The following is a 20543-nucleotide window of genomic DNA, read 5'->3' as shown; positions in this document are numbered from 1 at the left end:
TCTTCAAATATGGCACGATCACATTTTTGAGAATCGTCCAGGAATTCAATTTCATCCTGTACGTTATTGTAATCAGAGAACAGGTCTTGTAATCGACCTTCTCTTGTTTTGAATGAGAAAACATCTTTTTCCGAGTCATGGTTTGCTTCTAGCCACGTTTGAATTCTATTAACAGAATCTAGAATTGAATGCTTTTTGTTTACTAATTTACTTAAACCTTTTTTGCTCATTGTAATAACTTTAATTTGTTTATTTTTGAATGAAATTATTATTTATTTTTGAATTTTAACAAGCATGCAATATTAAACCAAAAATTCAACCCTGAATAGTTCTTTAAATAGTGTTTAACTTTATTAGAGTAACATTTCGCAAGAGATCTTTGAAAATTAACTTTTTGAATTTACATATAGAAAAGTTTATTTTGTACGTCACCCCTGGGCTCTTGGTACTTGAATGTGGGCTGCTTTTCCTGGAATCAGCTAGTCCTTGAACACCACTTCTTGAAGTAAACTATTATCACTGTTTTTGTTCACAGAATGTTTATTTGTCCGTAGAATAAATAACGCAATCACTTTGTCTCTTGGAATTATTGTCTATTCGACGAGAATATCCGAAAAACGCGACACTTTTAATGTCTTTTAAAAAGAGTTGGCATTAGCCAGAAATGTTTTTTAACAAATAATAGAATTAGATAGAAACTTGAATTGAGTGTTTTTTGGCCAGAAAAGTTCGGTCGATGGCTCTAAGGGCCAAATTCGGCTCTTAGAAATAAAATCCGGTCTCGGAGGAACAAAATGGAGGGACGCCGGTGTTCAACATTCCTCCATGGAGAGTTTGGAGTAGTTCCAATGTCTCTTTCCAGCGTTTTGCACTTGCAGTAAGTTCAATGTGTCGCTAAGCCTTCGATAGCTAAGAGAAGAACTTTTAATGAACCGTAAGATGCTGTAATTCTGGCCTGTTGAATTGTTAATGTAAATAAAACACTTTCTATTTTGCTATGACTGTAATGAAGTTGAAAAGAGCAAGAAATAGAATTTTACATGTGAACAATTGAGTTAACAACTTATCCGTGAAAGACGCCACTACACATATATTTACACTTTGTACCGGCTTTTTGCTAATTGCGGCGTGAAGAATTCTCTTCGAAAAAGCGTAAATGAAAAGAGGTTTTTGCGTACGTTCTTAATGAGTGTTGATAGTTGACTGACTGTTGCACCCCGCTCTTTCATCCCGTTAACAAATATTTCCGTTGGGGTGTTTGGGTTTTTGGAGGCGGAGATTAACATTCTTGGAAATTGGACTTCTTCATGCACTGCGTAATAGATTTACGTTATTTGTCAGAGGCGTCGTGGTAAAAATGTTATTTATGAAATAGAATTTATTTGGGTGGAGAATACAGTTCTCCAACAGGGACCAAGACCAATTACTCGGCCCTCCCACCAGCGTCGCGGAAAAATTTCAATCCCATGGGAGAGATCAACCTATAGTTATTCCATTTAGAAAGTGGGAATTGCACGAATTGCCTGCCATTACCAAAGGTGCTAGGCGTGAAGTTTGGGCCGTTAAAACTAGCACATCAGTTGAAAGACCACGTTGTGTCATTGTTTTCTTTCAAACAGGCAAACGTAACACGATTACAGCTGATCCTACCTTATTTGACAATGTTAGCATCCAAAGTATTAGATTATCCTTAAATGGAGAATATTGGCCAAACGAGAGAATGCAGTTGGATTTCAGCAAAACTGACTACAACGAGGCCTATTTCAACTATACCGAATTTTATCCCAGCTACGTACATTCCCAACAAAAGCGACCTCTACTCGATTTCTCAGCTTTCAAGAATCGTGCATTGTTCGTCATCGACTGTTCAAAACAAGAAGAAAGCATGAAAGCATCCACTGTTGACGTAAAACTCGATATTGAAGCACATAATGGTTTTCCCGAAAATACCAAGGCCTACTGCATTATAATTTACGACTGCGTAATGGAGTACTACCCACTTACCGAAATTGTAAAAAGTCTAAATTAGACGCATAAAGTGTCAGTAGTACAAGAGCAGTCATCATGAGAGTAGCATTCGTAGATATTCAGGGATTCGCTGTGGACGGGTGGTTTGTTCCCAAAGAACTTACCATCGAAATAGGTTTTAAACGAAGTCATTACATCTTTTTACCTCCGAAACCATTCAATGCGCTAAGTAATGATGATAAGAAGACAGCATCATACGTGGAGAAAAAACTGCTTGGCATTCGATATTCTGATGGAGCAGTAGGATTGTCCAAAATAAATGAAATACTAGAAACCAAGTTGTTGTATGCAGCCGATTACATATACGTTCGAGGAGAACAAAAAGCAGAATTTTTAAGCAAGAAATGTCACATTTTTGGAGTTTTTCCCCTTATTATTGATGTTTGCAAGTTTGATGGCACGCCTCTTGCTACTGGAAACGTTGGTCCTGCTAGAAACCCCTGTCACGCCGTTGGACTATTTTCGTGTACAGAAAGAAATGTGGATCGTCTACGTCACTGGTTTTCTTATACAATATTACCATTGTAATTTTTCTATGTATAAATAAATATTTTTAGAGAGAGATTTTTGCTTTTTTATTTAAACACCTTATTTACTGATCAAGTCTTATATTACATGAAGATTCAAATTTTCTCTTTACAATTTCAAACATAATTTTTAAAATTAAGATAAATATAGATGCTAATATTACACAAGACATTGCAAATACATTGTCTATTTCACTTTTCACATACTCGCTGGTGTTGTTGCTGGCACCCATGGTCTAGGCTGAATACGTCTCAATGGATATGTAGCTTGTGGTAGTTTTCTAAAAGCGTAAAGACCTTGCTGCTGCTGCTGTAAATTCAACTCTTCAGGCTTCCACGTTTTGTCCTCAATATGCAGACTATCGAAATGTCTTTTAATTTGTTTTATATCCTCATATGATTTAATATCTTTATTTAACTGATTAAGTTTACTTTGAAATTCCATAACCCTATGTATGTACTCGGTGGGATTCATATCAATACTGAACATGTTCAGTGTCACAATGTCTCATAAATGCCACGTTCTGCGTCAAATGTCGGACGGAAAACTGAACAATGTCACATATCTACGTCAAATGTCACGTTCTGCGTCGAATATCACGTCATACGTCAAATGTCACGTTCTGTTAGGCACTATACGGAAAAGAAGAAGAATTGACAGTTAATATTGAACGTTGACAGAAGAAGAATTGACAGTTGGCTTCTGTGTCGCCACCGCTTTCATTTGACACCCCATACGTCAAAATCGGACCAATAGCAACGAAGATATGCTGTAATGCCGTTTTGGCACTGCCGCCATCTTTGTTTTTTGTCTCAACTTATTAGTTACCCCCTCCCCGTTCCAACGAGCCCTCTTACGCCACAATCGGACCAATAGAAACGAAGATATGACGTAATGCCCTTTTGGCATATTCCGATGCGCACGCCACATACTGCATTCAACCCCCTTTTTCATCCTCTTTCCAACGATACGTCACACGTCATCCTACGTTAAGCCGTTTGGCATTTATTAATATTTAAGGGTTGCGATTTAGGGGTTGCGCCAGAACATACGTTGTCTATCTACTTTTATCTCATCTCGACACACTAATCTGATTGGTTCTGATACCGAGGCATCAGCCAAAAACAAAGCAAAAATAATTAGAAATACCACTTTCATGTTGCCAGTTCTGAACAGACCAAATAATATTAGTCGTAAATATAGAAATAATATTTAGAAATCTTGATTATGATACTAACCTTTCAGAATTTTATGTAAACTACATGAAATTGAATATTTTTTATCCCTCAGAAACCTTTTGTACAATATTCTGATACTAGAGGTTTCAGCTATCTCACTCATAGCTTTCAGGTCATAAAATTTAATATTGTGTAAATCACAAATATTGTCAATACTAAAGCCTTTATCCACCATTATTGCATCTCTACAAGGCTCTAATAAATTAATAACCTTACTATCTTCAAAAATTACTTTATCAGATGTCCTTCTACCATGAAGTTTACTGACAAAAGTTATTAATCCTGCAGGATAGACCCCTGTCATAAACTTTATAGTCATATCAGATTTGTACTGGGAATAAAAGCTTATCCTACAGCATAAACATTTTGATGACTGAATGTATATTTCAATGCAGCCTAGCACTACTCTAACATTTTGGAAATTGGTAAAGCAAATTGGCATATTTTGAATTATTTCCTCTTTTGGAGGAAAATATATAAGCGGTTTTAAAATGTCCGATAAAATTGAAATAGTGTCACAAATGTATGTTTTACACAGCACTGGGGAAATATTAAATAAAGAAGCTAATGTAACATAGGATATATTCATGGTACAATAAACTTTCGGCAGGTATGGCACATAATATTCCAAAATCGTTCGCTTTCGCGCATGACGTAGTAAAGATCTTTCTTCACGCAATATTTGAACGTAGTTTTATAGGAAAGACTTTTTAATTATAATTTTTTAATATAATTTGGCTAATTTAATTATAGTAATTATAAAGAAATGATAAAGTTGTGTTATTATAATATTTAATAATAAAAAATATTTTGTAGCTAATTTAATTTTGTTGATTTTCGGGTAGTTATTTTAGCGAGGTTTTGAAACTGATATTTTAGAAACTTGTTATTTTGTTAGCATAGATACCCATTATAAAACACTTTTTAATTATTATTTGTTTATTATACATACAGGTTGATCAAGTGGTACTCCAGAGTTCGATATTTCAATTGTTTAAAGATACAAAAAAAGTAATATCCTCATAAAAATGGGTTGAGTATAGCTACAAATTTTAAAATTATTTTCAAATAAACAGGGTATCCCACTTCTTAATTTGGTAATGATCACTTTGTAATTTAAGTACTCAAAATTTGTAGCTATATAATAAACTAAACACAAAATCGAAATAAATAATTATAAAGTAAACTTTATTTAGATCGGATGAGCTAGCTGGCCATCGAATATGAGCACAGCGAGGTCATGCAATATTACACAATGTATTATATGAAATCTTTTATAATTTTCACACTTAAAATTATCTTGGTTTTGTTTAAAATAAAAATAAATAAAAACGAATACATAGTAAAATTTCCATTCATTATTCAACTAACATTCTTGTAACAATCATAGAGAATTACTACTCAATTCAGATATACATGAGACAGATATCCATCAACAGCATAGAAACAGCGGTGAATAGCCTTTAACACTACGTTTAAAAGATAACTGTTTATATAAAGAATTCTGGGTCTTCGTTAATCTACAAAATGTAAGATATATCATCATCATCGTTGGCTCTACAACCCATGGTGGATCTTGGCCTGTCCTAAAGCTTCATTCCTTCGCCTTGGATTTCCAATTTCGTATTCTTAATTTAATTCTCTCTGTGACCTAGCCATCTGTTTATTGCTATAGACCTACCAATACGAGGCTCAAATTATAGCTTCTACCGTCTCGAGGATTGTACGTCCAAAACAGCTTAACCGTTCTTAATCACTTTTTGTCATTGTCCATATTTCTGACAAGTGAGGATGGGCTTGATTAGAGTTCTGTATATCAATATTTTTGTTTTTTTTTTGTGACTAAGTTTGATGTTGTTTCTTTAATCCGTAGTACTTTCTATTTGCTAGATATATACATCTGTTAATTTCTGCAGTTACTGCATTACTTCGGTTGATTTGTGAGCCTAGATAACTTTTTTACTCCTTCGAAATATATGTTCCAACTTTCCAACCGTTATACCTTCGGGTTTTTCTAATGATAGTAGTAGGTAGCGGGTCCAATGGAAATTCGTTTTAGTACTAGCACATGCTAGTTTGGTCCAAATGTCGAGCTGCCAAACACCCACCGATGATTATAACATTCATCGGATGTCTAGTGGATTTCTACTTCTATTATTGTATTTTAGGAAATAAAAAATAAATTTTTAAAGGAACTTTATTTCATAATACATTAATTTATTATTTTAATTATAATTAAATACCATGGGCTTAAGAGATCAACACAAAAGGATCACCTGAAATTTGTCACAATTAGTTAATTTGATATTAACACACCAATTCGCAAAATTTCCCAATAATTTCTGTAACCAAATACATACAATCAGAATGATATAGATCTAGAATAATTCGAAATAATTTTGTCATGTGCATATGCCAAAGACTTCACAATCAGTCAATGATCTGATAGCATCATCAACAAAAGCTGCAAAGCGAATAGGTACCAAATTGGCATCTTGGACCACTCCAGAGGAAAGTATTCTTCTTCTTCTTATGGTGCCTATCCGTTACGGATGTTGGACACTAACATGGCTATTCTGACTTTGTTGACTGCTGCCCTGAAAAGTCCGGTAGTGGTTAAGTTAAACCATTTTCGCAGGTTATGCAGCCAGGATATTCTTCTTCGTCCTGGACCTCTTTTCCCATGCACTTTACCTTGAAGTATGGTCCGAAGTAGGTCATATCGTTGTTCATTGCGCATTACATGGCCCAGGTATTCCAGTTTGCGACGTTTTATGGTTACGACTAGTTCGCGCTCTTTACCCATTCTATGTAGAACTTCTTCGTTGGTAACTCTGTCTATCCAGTAAATCCTCAACATGCGTCTATAGCACCACATCTCAAATGCTTCGAGTCTCTTCAGTGATGCTTCAGTTAAGGTCCATGACTCCATGACATAAAAGAACGGAGAATACGTAGCACTTTAGTAAACGAATTTTTATTTCCAATTTTATATCGTGGCTGTTAAAGATTTTTTTCATTTTGACGAAGGCTGATCTTGCCTTCTCGATCCTTATCTTAATTTCCGTCGATTGGTCCCACTGTTCATTTAAGTTTGCACCCAAATAACAAAAGTTGGTGATTTGTGTTATAGGTTGTTGGTTAACTAGTAATTGACCAGGTGGTATCCTATTTTTGCTTATAACCATGTATTTGGTTTTTTTGATGTTAAAATCAAGCTCAAACCTGCTACTTACTTCTGCCACCCTGGAGACAAGTGTCTGCAGACCTTCAAGACTGTCTGCAAAAATGACAGTATCATCAGCGTATCTTATGTTGTTCAATCGTTCTCCGTTTATAAGTATTCCCTCGTCTATGTCCGTTAGTAAAGCATTCAGTTGAAGTAAAACCCTTCAGTTTGACACACAAAGATGAGTCTTGCATATAACTTTTCAATCAGTAAAGAAGTTTGCCACACACTCCAAAAAATTTCAGTTTATGCAATAAAAGGCAATGATCTACCCTTTCAAATTCTTTAGACAAGTCAGTATAAACGTATCCATCTGAGAAATTCCAATGCATTTATAATGTAATCAGGGTAATAACTAGTAGATTAGTAGAAGTTAAACAATCAGGCAGGAAACCATGCTGACCAGTATGAAGCTGGCTCTACAGATTAACTGTCAAAAATTCAGTTACTGAACCCTCAAAAATTTTAGGAATAGCAAAAAGAATTGATGGAATAATAATAAGAAATCTATGATTTATCACCCGATTTGTATATGAGCTTAACAAAGACTCTTAAATTGTGATAGAAAATTACTTTTGTTCAGAAATTTATCAAAATCAGCTACAGAGGTCTAATGTCACAAATTTTAATAGGTAAGGAGTGAATATGGTTGTGTGTGACTGACTATGGCTCTATGTCTCCATTTGTATAGACAGGAAGAACAGGGATTGTGACGACTGTGTGTGAACAAATGATTGTGGCTCACTAAAACCAGAATCATTCAACTTCATGCAATATGGAATATTAAAATTATTTCTCTTACAATTATCCAAATTGTAAAAAGATATATTGTAATTTAGCGATTCCAATATAAATTTGGCTAAATAACATCAGGTATGCAGATGACACCATAGTATTTGCGGACAACCTAGAAAACCTATAAGTCCTTATGAACAAAATTATGTATTCCAGTTAACAATATGGACTGAATATAAACGTAAAGAAGACAAAACATGATCATTAGCAAGAAAAAGATAGATAACACATCAACTAAACCCCTGTAGAAAGAGTGATGCACTACAATTACCTTTATAATGGGATTTATCTCATTATTAGGATCTTTTAAAGGTCCTTAAATTAACTAAAGTATTCGTTAGATATTTATTTATGAAACAGTAAACATCACGCATATTTGTTATAATAATTGCAAAGTAGAACACCTTAGCTGAATTGCACGTTCTGCTTACTCAACAAGGTTGTGACTATTCATTTGACACAATAACGAGAATATATACAAACATATTTACATAACGAAGTATTTGATAAATATGGGAACACGATCAGATTTGAGTCATTAGTGGGTCAGTAGAGTTAGTTAGTTAGGTTCGGGAGTTTACTGCCGTTAGAGCAGAATTAAGTAATCACCTATCAACTGAATACATTTATATGGTATTAGTTCAACAAAATAAAGTAGTATGAGTACTTAATGTATTCCTGATATCAACCCCATCACCTAGGATAGTGCAATCTCCACGTACCACCATATGGCGACCTTTTGAGAAACGAACTGGACTTCTGAGGCAGTAGAAAACGAACAAAGATGGCAAAAAACTGGAAGAAACGAAGGAAATTTGGTATGGTGGTTCCTGTTTATCTGAACCATCTCAGATAATTGAGGGGTGGTTACCCCCTACCATAAGGGTTGATGAAGTAACAATACTCACTGTAAATTCATTTATTGGTACGTTGAAGTAACTACGGTAAAGAGCTGGTGGTATATTATGTAGTAGCTGTGATGTTTACCCGTTGGGATCTTAAATACCAATGACTAATCTTTTCGCCATGAAAGTAGAACTAAAAGTGGATTCCCCTGTTTACTGTTTTTGGTATAAATAAAAGTGAGTGTTTTTATTAAAAGTGCTGAATCGACTAGATTATAAATAACGAATACTAATTGTTATTTCAAACTGACCTTGTATCAAAAACCGATACATTGATGTGGTAATATAGGTCAATCGTATTTATTATAAACAAACGTATTTGTTTTACCAAAGACATTTAATTATTAAAAGAATTTGTCTTAATAAGATGATTACTGAGATGCAGTGTATCCCAATACATTGGGGTAAAGTACCAATCCCCATATTAATTGGTATCGTTAGATGGAGAATGGTATAGGGAATGGGACGGACTATATGGAGCTGGAGAGGCCAACGATAATTGAGTCAAAATGGTAGACGTCGACATGGACGAAGGTGTGGAGACATGGGACCACGCCCAGCGTCAAGATGACACATGGCAAGGAAATGGACAATACCTAGTGGACAAATGTGTAATCGTGAGTAACTTTTTAGCTATGTTTTAAATTGCATATACAGTCTCACAGATATGAATAATTTTTTTATTAATATAATATAAATATAATCATTTAAGAAGAACTAGAATTATTAATTTTCACTTAAATATAATTAAATTAGGTAAAAAATTGTTTCGTATATTATTAAGTTTTAGAAGTATTTCACTCATTTAGAAGATTTTTTTGAGAATTACATATCATAATATATAGATAATCTTAATCGATAGTTTTATTTTAATAGAAATATAACAATTCTTATATATTATATCGTAAGATATAATATAATTATTTTTAACCATACGAGTACGTAAATAAGTTTATTTTGATTGATGTATTTCTGCTTTTTCTGCACTTTTTGCATAAGGAAGTTATTTTATTTATAACAGTATTTACTATTTTTAAACTAAGGACTTCGAGTATAATGTGTTTGACATTGAAAATTGAAACAAATGAACTACATAGGAATTCGCTAAAGCGACAAATTTTTACGAAGAAAGTTTATTATGATAAATAAAATTAGCCTGAAAAATATAACATATTAGTATTCGATCAATATATTATGTTTATAAGGAAAGCCAAAGGAAAGTATTTTAAGATGTTGGAAAGAAATCGGAAAATCCAGCATAAAGGACTTATATTATAGACGGAAATGTCTCAATCAATGGAAATTTTTGTTGAGAAATGCACGTAAATGCAAAGATTTTTACTTATGATAAATATGACAGACAAAGAAACATACCCTAAAAAGGAAAAATTAAAAATGACTACGGAAAAGAAATAATTTTTTTATACAAGGAGTATTATTATTCCACGTACATAGGACTTATAAAATTCGTCCTCGTGAGAGAGCCCGCAACTACTACCATAATGGCATATGGAATTTTTATTGAGTGAACGAATTTCCTCGTGAGAGAGTGAATTATCTTTATACAATGATTTTGTGACGAAAAGAAAGTCAGTTAAGAAATGATGATTAACTGATATAAGAAGAAAAATAAAAACAAAACAAGTTATATAAATATATTTAAGTAACGGAGTTATATTAAAGGAAAAGAAAACATCATTTGAGGAAAAAGACAAAAGAAAATTGAAAATTAAGACTTAAAAAGTTATCTTAGAAGAAAGACAAGTATTAAGGATAATCTGAAGAAGATTAATGTCAAAAGATATGGAAAAATAGAATTGAAGAGAATTTTGTACCTACAGTACAAAAGGTTACAGTACCTACAGTAAAAAGTACTATTTAAGAAGAATACTTTTTATGGCTTCAAGTAAAAATTATTAGTATAATATATAAAATAACTTTAAATTTCTATAATATAGATATACTTGTTTTATTCGAATGTCATGTAAGACTGTATTTCAATTAAAGAAATAGAGATTATTTTTGTGACGTAAAAGTGACTATTCGCGTGAAGAAACTGAACTTCTATTTAGCTAGTAAAAAAAATTTAGATTAACTATTTAGCTATTGTAGGTTTTTCTCATTAGTAGTTTTTATGTAAATATTTTAATGGACGTCCACTTAATATTAATTACTCAGCAATTGCAAGCTGAAATTTTCTTTATGTATAGGAGATTTTCATGATATTTCAGATTTTCATTAGTAGGAGATTTTCATGATATATTTTTTAACAGAATATGGTCTATTTTTATTAACACTTTCTTTCGATTTTTTTTTCATAATTGAATGCTAAAATTTTTTTTTGATACCGACTTTTTTATTTAAATTTTTTAATATCGGTCGAATTTTAGTATAAAGTACAATTAAAGACAATTTAGACAATAAAAACCAACTCTTGTCAAGGAAAAGGTACAAAATGAAAATTCGAAGATATTAGCATACCCATTTCGTGTTTTGAAACTAACTGGATCTCACCTAGACTGAGTATATCGGATCAGACAGGAATTTAGGGATGCAGGATGTAGAACTTTTTTTTGTAAGCTCACAACTATCCATTTTGTCTTTTTGGAACAAACCTTCTCACGACTAAGGACGTGCAAAAGGACCGGAAGCAAATTCAAGGGTATAAAGTTGCGAAAAACGAGTAGGTAAGGGTTAGAAAATGAAGAATTTATGAAGTAAATGATTTATATAAATGAAGAATTATGAAAATAATACGAATATAGGAAGGAAGACATGAAATATAAAGTAAATGATAAAGATATAATGAAGGAATATGAAGAAGAAGAAGATTTTTGTTTAATAGTACACGATGAAGAAAGTACGAAGTATAAAGAAAATGAAGAAATATGTAATTATTGTGAAGTAGCAGACAAGAAGAAGAAGAAGAAGAAAAGAGATAATTTCTAATAGAAGAATATTAAAAATTGGATAACATCAAAAGATTTGTCTTAAGGGTCTAGTAAAGAAGTAGAATTAACAAGTACGTTCAAATGTAGGAGTTGTAATTTTTTTAAACCTCTGAAATTAAAGTATAAAATACAATTTCTGAGTATAGATTTTCGCGAGTCATAAGGAAAGAAATAACTAAGAATAGACGATGTTTGATAATTAGTGAAATGAATTGTATATATTTGTAAATTTTGTTTATGTATTTTTTTTGTAAAAATTTGTATAAATCTATACATATAACGTAATCAGTTGATGATGATAGTAAGAAAATTTTCTTCTCTTCGGGGAGGAAAAAGGAAGCACGGTATATGGCTCAGAAAATTTTCTTTTCTAAGGGGGATGATATAATGGGATTCATCTCATTATTAGGATCTTTTAAAGGTCCTTAAATTAACTAAAGTATTCGTTAGATATTTATTTATGAAACAGTAAACATCACGCATATTTGTTATAATAATTGCAAAGTAGAATACCTTAGCTGAATTGCAAGTTCTGCTTACTCAACAAGGTTGTGACTATTCATTTGACACAATAACGAGAATATATACAAACATATTTACATAACGAAGTATTTGATAAATATGGGAACACGATTAGATTTGAGTCATTAGTGGGTCAGTAGAGTTAGTTAGTTAGATTCGGGAGTTTGCTGCCGTTAGAGCAGAATTAAGTAATCACCTATCAACTGAATACATTTATATGGTATTAGTTTAACAAAATAAAGTAGTATGAGTACATAGTGCGTTCCTGTTAATCAAACCCCGCTTACCACCATACCTTGGCACCATAATTGAAAAATGGACCAACAACCAAGAGATAAGAGCACACATCAGAAAAGCTAGATCCACCTTCAACTGAATGGGGGGGACCTTCTTTAAGGGCCACAATCCCTCGCTTGGCATAAAAGTGAGAATACTGCGATGCTACGTTTTTTCTGTCCTTTTTTATGGTGTTGAATTGTGGACCTTGAACGAAGATATGTGCAGAAAATTGGAAGCATCAGCATTCCGTGGCTGACCGGGTCACAAATGAGGAGGCCCTCTGAAGAATGAAAAAGAACAAAGAGGTAGTGACCACCATCAAATCTGGAAAGTTAAAATACTTTGGACACATTATGTGAAATGAATCCAGATATGCCCTCCTACAAGCCATCCTATGAGGAAAAAATATTTGGAAAGCAAGGTCCAAGAAGAAGAACATTCTGGTTAAAGAACCTCAGAACCTGGTTCAACACAATATCTATGCAACTTTTCTGCACTGCTGCAGATAAAATAAAGATTAATGCTGGTGATCACCAACATTCTTCACAGCACATTAAGAAGAAGAAAACAAGCATTACTTTAAAATTTTAGAAATTTTTTTTTGGTTTTTGTCTTACTGTCCTTTAAATTAAGATTCAATTCCTTAATTCTAAAATACATTCGTGACCTAAAGAAAAGTGTCTTTATTTTATCATCACAATCAACATCATTTGCTGATGTTAATTGCCTTTTTAAGAAATTATTTCCAGGTAAGCCCATTTCCATGAATCTGGTTGAAAATTCTCTCCAGTTCAACTGTTTTTTAACCATTTCTTCTGGTGGCTTTTTAAACCTCCCTCGGAAACCTGGTCTGTCCATGTAAAATGGGAAGTATCCGTTGATGAAGGCAGTTTCAATTTATGGCAATTATATCCACTTAGGTGTTCTACAGCATCATATTTTAGCTGATCCAGCTAGGTATTTGTAATGACTGGATCTGGAACATCAAATGGATCTGGACCATCAAATGATTCAGCCAAATCAGCTAAAAATTCTCCACTTAAAATAATTTCGCCTAAATTTTGGACAGGTCCCTCATTGACTGTATCGGTCTCTGTATAAGTCTGCATCTGTTAAGGCTCCTTCATTTTTCCCCAAAATATAATTTTTCATCCTGCACCTAAATTATATAGTCTTTTTGACAACGAAACCCGATTTGGGCTTCGAAACGTTAATGAATTCATTTTTTAGTAAAATTGTGGCTTAGTTCCCATAGAAAATACTTAATTATAAAAATGCCACAAGGAAATAGCTTCAGAACAACATCCTTTTTTAGTTCTTACTTTTGTTATTATTTCGTCCATGATCAGGTTGAACAATAAAGGACTCAAGGAATCCCCCTGTCTTATCCCATTGCCGGCTTCAATTGGGTCAGTTAGTTCATCTTCCACTTTTACTTTTATTGTGTTGTTCTGGTAGATGTTTTCTATCGTTTTAATTATTCCCAGAGGTACCTCTCTCGAGTATAACAAGTGGATAACGTCCTTTAATGTGAGTCTGTCAAATGCTTTCTTAAGGTCCACGAAACATAAATATGCCGGTTTGTTGTATTCCAACGATTTCTCTTGAACTTGCCTCATTTTAAATATAGCATCAGTGCATGACCTTCCCGACCTAAAACCTTGTTGTTCTTCTGCTAATGTTATAATTTCATTCAATTTGTTTGTTATCACTTTTGTTGTTAATTTTAATGTTGTGTTTAATAAGTTAATCCCTCTGTAATTCTTCGGTTCTGATTTGTCTCCTTTTTTGAAGAGAGGTATTAGGATGCTTGATCTCCATTCTTGTGGTACTCTTTTTGCTGTGTTTTGTTCTATTATTTTTTGTATTAGTTTTAATAGTTGTTTATTTGGTTAGAATCTTGTCCTCCGTACTTTAGGAGTTCGTTCGATATTCTGTCCTCTCCTGGAGATTTTCTATTTTTTAATTTTCTTAATGCTTCCTTTACCTCTCCTTCCTCGATGTTTATTTCTTCGTTTGTCGTAACTTCAGGTTTTGGTGGTTCATTATCGTCACCTTTAGCAAATAGAGATCGGAAGTAGTCTGCCCATGTTTCCTTCTGAATGTGTTTCGCTTTTATTAATTCGTGGATCTCCTTTCTTTGCCCTCTGATCATTCTCCATACTTCTTTTTGTGTTCCGTAGAAGTCGTGTTCCATCTGTTTTGAGAAACTCTGCCAGTGCTTCCTTTTTATTTGTCTCACTAAAGTATTTGTTTCGTTTCTGATTCGTTTGTAGTGGTTGTATGCCTGGTGTGTTTGTTTTGTTCTGTATTGTAAAAAGGCTTTCTTCTTTTCTTCGCATTTTATCTTAACTTCCTCTCTAAACCACGGGGTTTTCTTCTTTAATATGTGAGTATTCGTTACTTTTCTCTCTCCAAGTGATTCTGTTGCAGCATCGATTATGTTATTTTTGAGTTTTTGCCAGCTGTCATCGATGTTATCGTTTTCTAATCGCATACATATTAAGAAAAATAAATATATGGAAAAATATATTTAGAAATTGAATTAATGATGGCATCCTACTCTACATTATACATACTATAATAGCATGCATGACATCATTAATTCAATTTCTAAATCTATTCTTCCATATATGTATGTAATCCATTAATATGTATGCAAGTTGGTGTGTTATGAATAGGGTCGTATCCAACTTCGTGTATATGCTTTTTGGATTTATTATAGTTACGCATGACATTGCAACCCTCGCAGAAATGGTGGTGAATGTTTCAATTATTAGAATCAAACAAATTTACCCTTTGCGTTGACCAACTATTACTATATAAACAATGGTATTAGTGTGCATATTTTTTTAAATAAATTTTAGAAAACAATCTAGTTGCTACTGGAAAAAACAAACAACATACCCTATTGACTTAGATGTAGATGGTACATCTTGAATATCACCTTGGCTACAATGTTCTTCCTGAGCTCGAACTTGGAGTTGCCTGAAAAAATAACATTTTTTTATTAAGACTAAAACGAGTAGTGAATTGATGCTAACCACCAGCATGCAGTGGGCTCTGATGCCTCTGCTGTGAGATTTATTTATCATTTTAATAGAAAGGTAGGTAACATTCTTTTAGAATAATGTAAAACATGTTACCTACTAAAAAGAAAAATATTTCTTTCTAGACAGAAAAATTTATTGGTTTTTTTATATAAAATCCAATAATTAATAAAAAATAAAGATGTAGACTTACGTTGTTGACCCAGAAGTAGTCAGAAGTTGCTCAACACTCTTTTTGGACTCTCTATGTTCAGCTCTTTGTACCCGTTTCTTTTGGATGGCTGAAAGGGTAACGGATTTAGATTTAGGTAGATACAGTGTAGGTACTATCTCAGGTTTGAGTTTTGGACCTTTTTTGGATTCATAATTTAATAGTTCCTGTTGTAGATTTCTTTGGAAGTCTTCAGTTTTGAAATGTTTGGAACAAATTCTTGCAGTATTGCAATTAAAATTATCCTGTCTACAACAGGATATTATCCACAGATTCCTGGGCACACTATCTGTAGGAAACGTATGAAGTCTTAAAGTTTTACCTTTATTGTCACTATTGCAACAAGCACCTGCACAGCGCATTTTGAAATATCTACAAACACCAAACACAAAAACAAACAAATACACGAAAGCAAAACTAGACACTAACGAGTAAAATGTTCTTAAAAAATTAGTCTATAGAAACTGTAACACATATACTATCCAAAAAATGGAAAAAGATCGCTAAAAACGAATTAATTAAAAGAATTTTGCAAAATAATCCACTTTATAATAGTAACTACCATTACAAATAATGGCTCACAGAGATCTTTGCTACGTCACACGCTTGACCTTAGCTGTCAAATGTCATGCGCAAAATTGTACCATGAAAGTTTATTGTACCATGAGGACGGTATATCCATATCTGGAGAAAATACAGCGGTTGCAGCAGAAGTAACATTCGTTACTTCTGCTGCAAAAGTTGTTAAAAGGGGGTGAACTATGGGTGTTTTGTGTATTTGTTTTAAGTTGAAGGGACATTCGAACAAACAACATTCGAAGTTTTTGGCATTGAATCGCGAATTGGATCATCGTTTGGAGATGGAGTAGAAATGGCGCGAGTATCTGATGCCATCAAGTTAGGAAAATTTCAGTCACTTGACTGGATAAAAATTCGTCATATCCAAATATTGCAGTATTAAGCTGCCATAAACCAGTCGTTCGAAATCCCGCAGTCACATTTTTTACGGTGATTGCAATGTCAAAGGCAGTTTTGACAATACTTGGAATATCATTTATTCAATATAATTGTCATTTATTTTCCCGGGTGTGAGCGCATCCCGTTGTCGCATGTTGCCGCAGTATGCGAGGCGTGGTTGTTCAGCAAAAAGAAAACATTATTTTTAAAAGGCCGGACTTGATTTTTAAAATGTTCAATAAATAAATAAAAAACATCTCACTATTGGATATAAATTAAGTCAATACTCGCAATCTTTGAGTTAGCATTTAATTGGTGTTAAAAATATGGGGCAACCGGTTTCATGGCTTATATTAACTGATGACTTATCATCAGGCCAAATACATAGTCTTCCATAAATTACAAACTACAAGATATCAGTAACAAGACTATTCTACAGCCAAACATATTCATATGTGTCACCAGGTCCATCAAAAAGCAAACTAGTTTAGTAGCTCTTGGGTTGTATTTATATGTGAATTATAATATATATTAGAAAAATATAAATTGTTTTTTATATATGTACTAAAATTTTCTTTTCTATCTTCTATTGGTTACAGTTGTTTTTTGTCGAGGTTGTTCTTTATAGTTCATTTATTTTGTTTGATAAATAATGTAAAAAAGACAACCCCCACATAAATCACGAACACAATTTTAAAAATTAGTGGTTGCCAGGGAAGACTTTTTTAAACCCCTTCTTTCATTTTGGAGGTCGTACTGTCAGATCTCCCGCTACTTTGATCGATCTATTAAAGTAGCTATGTAAAGTAGATCGATCTATCAAATTGTGATATTTTAAAATATCTTCTCCAAAATCCACAGAAAACCATGTTTGATTTTTCAAATAATTCTTAATGTGCAACTTACCCACTATTGATACACTCGAAAGGTGATTTCGATGACTGGTTTTCATGAGATTTACTTGAGAAAATGTGCGTTCCACATTCGCAGATGAATGTGGTAAGGACAGAATATTAACAGAAAACGTAGAGAGTAGGGGAAACATAAAGAAGTTATATTGAATTTTGCTGATTTTTGCCCAAAATTCTTCTGCATTTACATCGCCACAAAACTGTTTTAAAATCTCAATACTCTTGAGCAAGCGTCATTCATTATCTAATAATGGGTCGATTTGATTTTCATTAACTAAATTTGGAAAATGTTTTGCCAAAGGAAGGACAGACACTACGTGATTTTTCATTAATGATTTTTGCAGGATAAATTAATTTCATATTAATTAAGATCTCATCATATCTTGCATAAATTTCCACTTTCTAGAGAAAAAATTCAGACATTTTTCTTAAGCTCGATATAACATTAATAAAGGTATGTTAGCCCCTACATAAGGTCCTTCAAGTGGTAAGAAATTTCCAGGGTCTCTATAATTAATTGCTTGTAAGAGTTGTGTCTAGATAAGTTCTCTTTTTTTAAGTATGACAGAACTGTATAAATTATATATTTTGGATGTTACATTGTTAAACAGGGGCAAAATATATTGTAAAAACGGTTTTGTCAGTGGACCTTGTAAATCATTTAAAATATTTTGAGCAGCTAAAACTCCTTCAGATATAGCTGGATCAGTGAAAAATAAAACAAGGACATTATATTGTTCCAGAATTCTGTTGACTGCACTCTCTAGACTTAGCCACCTTGTTTGAGAAGGTTGTAAGATCTTATGTGTAGGAGTGTCTGTAAATATTTGAAACTCTTTGAGGGTATCAATAAGTTTTGGGCTGTTTGTAAAATTATTGTTATATAATGATATGAATTTGAACACGTATTTGATGCATATAAACTAAAGCTGCGGCATATGTATTTGAGTGTGAACAAGTTTTGTGTTTGTGATGGAGTTTTGTTGTTAATGAATTGAATCTACCGGCCATCAAACTGGCACCATCAGGGACAAAACCGATAAAATTAGTTCGCCAGGGAATCCCATTATTAACATCAAAACATTCAAGTGCTAACGAGTGTCCAGGGTCTCTATAATTAATCGCTTTTAAGAGTTGTGTCTAGATATGTTCTCTTTTTATAAAGTATTCTAGTCAAATCTTGTAACTTGAGCTAATAGAACTCTATAAATTATATATTTTGGTCGTTTCAGACTGCATTTCCTTATCTAGATTGTTAAAATAGAGCAAAATAAATTGTAAAAACTGTAAAAATGTTTTTTCGGTGGATCTTGCGAATCATTTAAAATATTTTGAGCAGCTAAAACTCCTTCAGCTATAGCTGCACCAACATGACAAATAAAACAGGAGCATTATATTGTTCCAGAGTTCCATTGACGGCACTCTCTAGACTCTAGACTTAGTCACCTTGTTTGAGAAGGTTGTAAGATCTTTTGTATAGGGGTGTCTGTAAATGTTTGAAACTCTTTGAGGGTATCAATACGTTTTGGGCTGCTTGAAAAAAAATTATATAAATTGCGAACTAAGTCTTCAACACGCCTAGTCAATTTTGAGCACGCATTTGATGCACATAAACTAAAACTGCATAGTGGCATATACATTTAAATGTAAACAAGTTTTCTGTTTGCGCTTGTAGTCTTGTTCTTAATGAATTAAACCTACTAACCATCACATTAGCACCATCTGAGGCAAATCCAATTAAATTGGTTTGCCAGGGTATCCCATTATTGTTGAAGAAATTTACTATTTTGTCATACAGATCATTAGCTGTAGCTCCTTGGAGGGGCAACAAGGCAAGCAAACTGTCAGTGATTCTAAAAAACAAAAACATTATCAGAAATCCAATAAATCAATTTTTAAATTTTTTTGTTATATTTGTTTGAAAAGGGCTATCTCTAATATTAAATTTTCTAACCTTCATATAGTTTTTCGACTGTATCTGTAAATGTGTGAGCTGTATCTGTGTAAATGTGTGACGGTATCTGTGTAAATAGGTGAGCTAAAGGTATGTTTGTTTTAAGAATTAGAAAATTTATACTTCTCTTTTATGTCAATATAATATATAGGTTGTCCAATAACATCTAGAGTAAATAAATATTGAATCAATAGCAATCAGAAGTTAACCCATTTAGCGCCAACGGTTCGAAAACGCACCATTTTTTGTAGAATTTTTTTTTTGACAATTCGTTATTTTTTTTTAAATCTCTGTATTTTTTAAGCAACCAGAAGATATAAGTGTAACTAAATTTAATTTTGTTTAATTTCCAAACTCATGTTTTCATCACAAAAATATTTTCTAAATGTCCGACATTTTCAATCCTTCGACACAACTTTATTTTTTCTGTAGTAATTTTATTGGCATGATACTTTTGTGGTCAAATAAATTAAAACATTATTTTTTTAACCTGTTTGTACATCAATTGTTATAAAAATAATAAAAAAAAAATTCTCTGAGTCATCAAATCTCGCGTTTGAAAATAATGGTTCGATAACGAACCGTTGGCGGAACTCGACTTATAATCCTGTCTGATCAGGAATTTCAAGGTGACGCACAGGCAGTAACTTGTTGGAATATTTTTATGTGTAAAATGTGTAAAAGCACGTATCCACTATGCTTGCGCTTTGAGCTCCTGCAACTGCTCCACATAGTGGATACCTTTGCCGCTCCCGGACTGTGCGATTGTGCGCACTCTGCCTCGGCGTTCCAATCTGTGGCGGTTTATATGTAAGGGGCGCATACCCTATCGATTGGAGCAGTTGCAGGGAGCGCGGAGCGCAAGAGGTTCGTAAAAATAGTCGATGGTTGGCGCTCTCGGACCGTGCAACAGTGTGCGCTCCGCCTCAACGGTCCAATAGGTGGCTGTTTATATGTAGAGGAGCGGATGCCGTCTCGATGGGAG

This window comes from Diabrotica virgifera, chromosome 9 (assembly GCF_917563875.1).
Source record: "Diabrotica virgifera virgifera chromosome 9, PGI_DIABVI_V3a".
In the NCBI taxonomy this organism is placed as follows: Eukaryota; Metazoa; Arthropoda; class Insecta; order Coleoptera; family Chrysomelidae; genus Diabrotica; species Diabrotica virgifera.
This window is presented reverse-complemented; position numbering follows the sequence as displayed.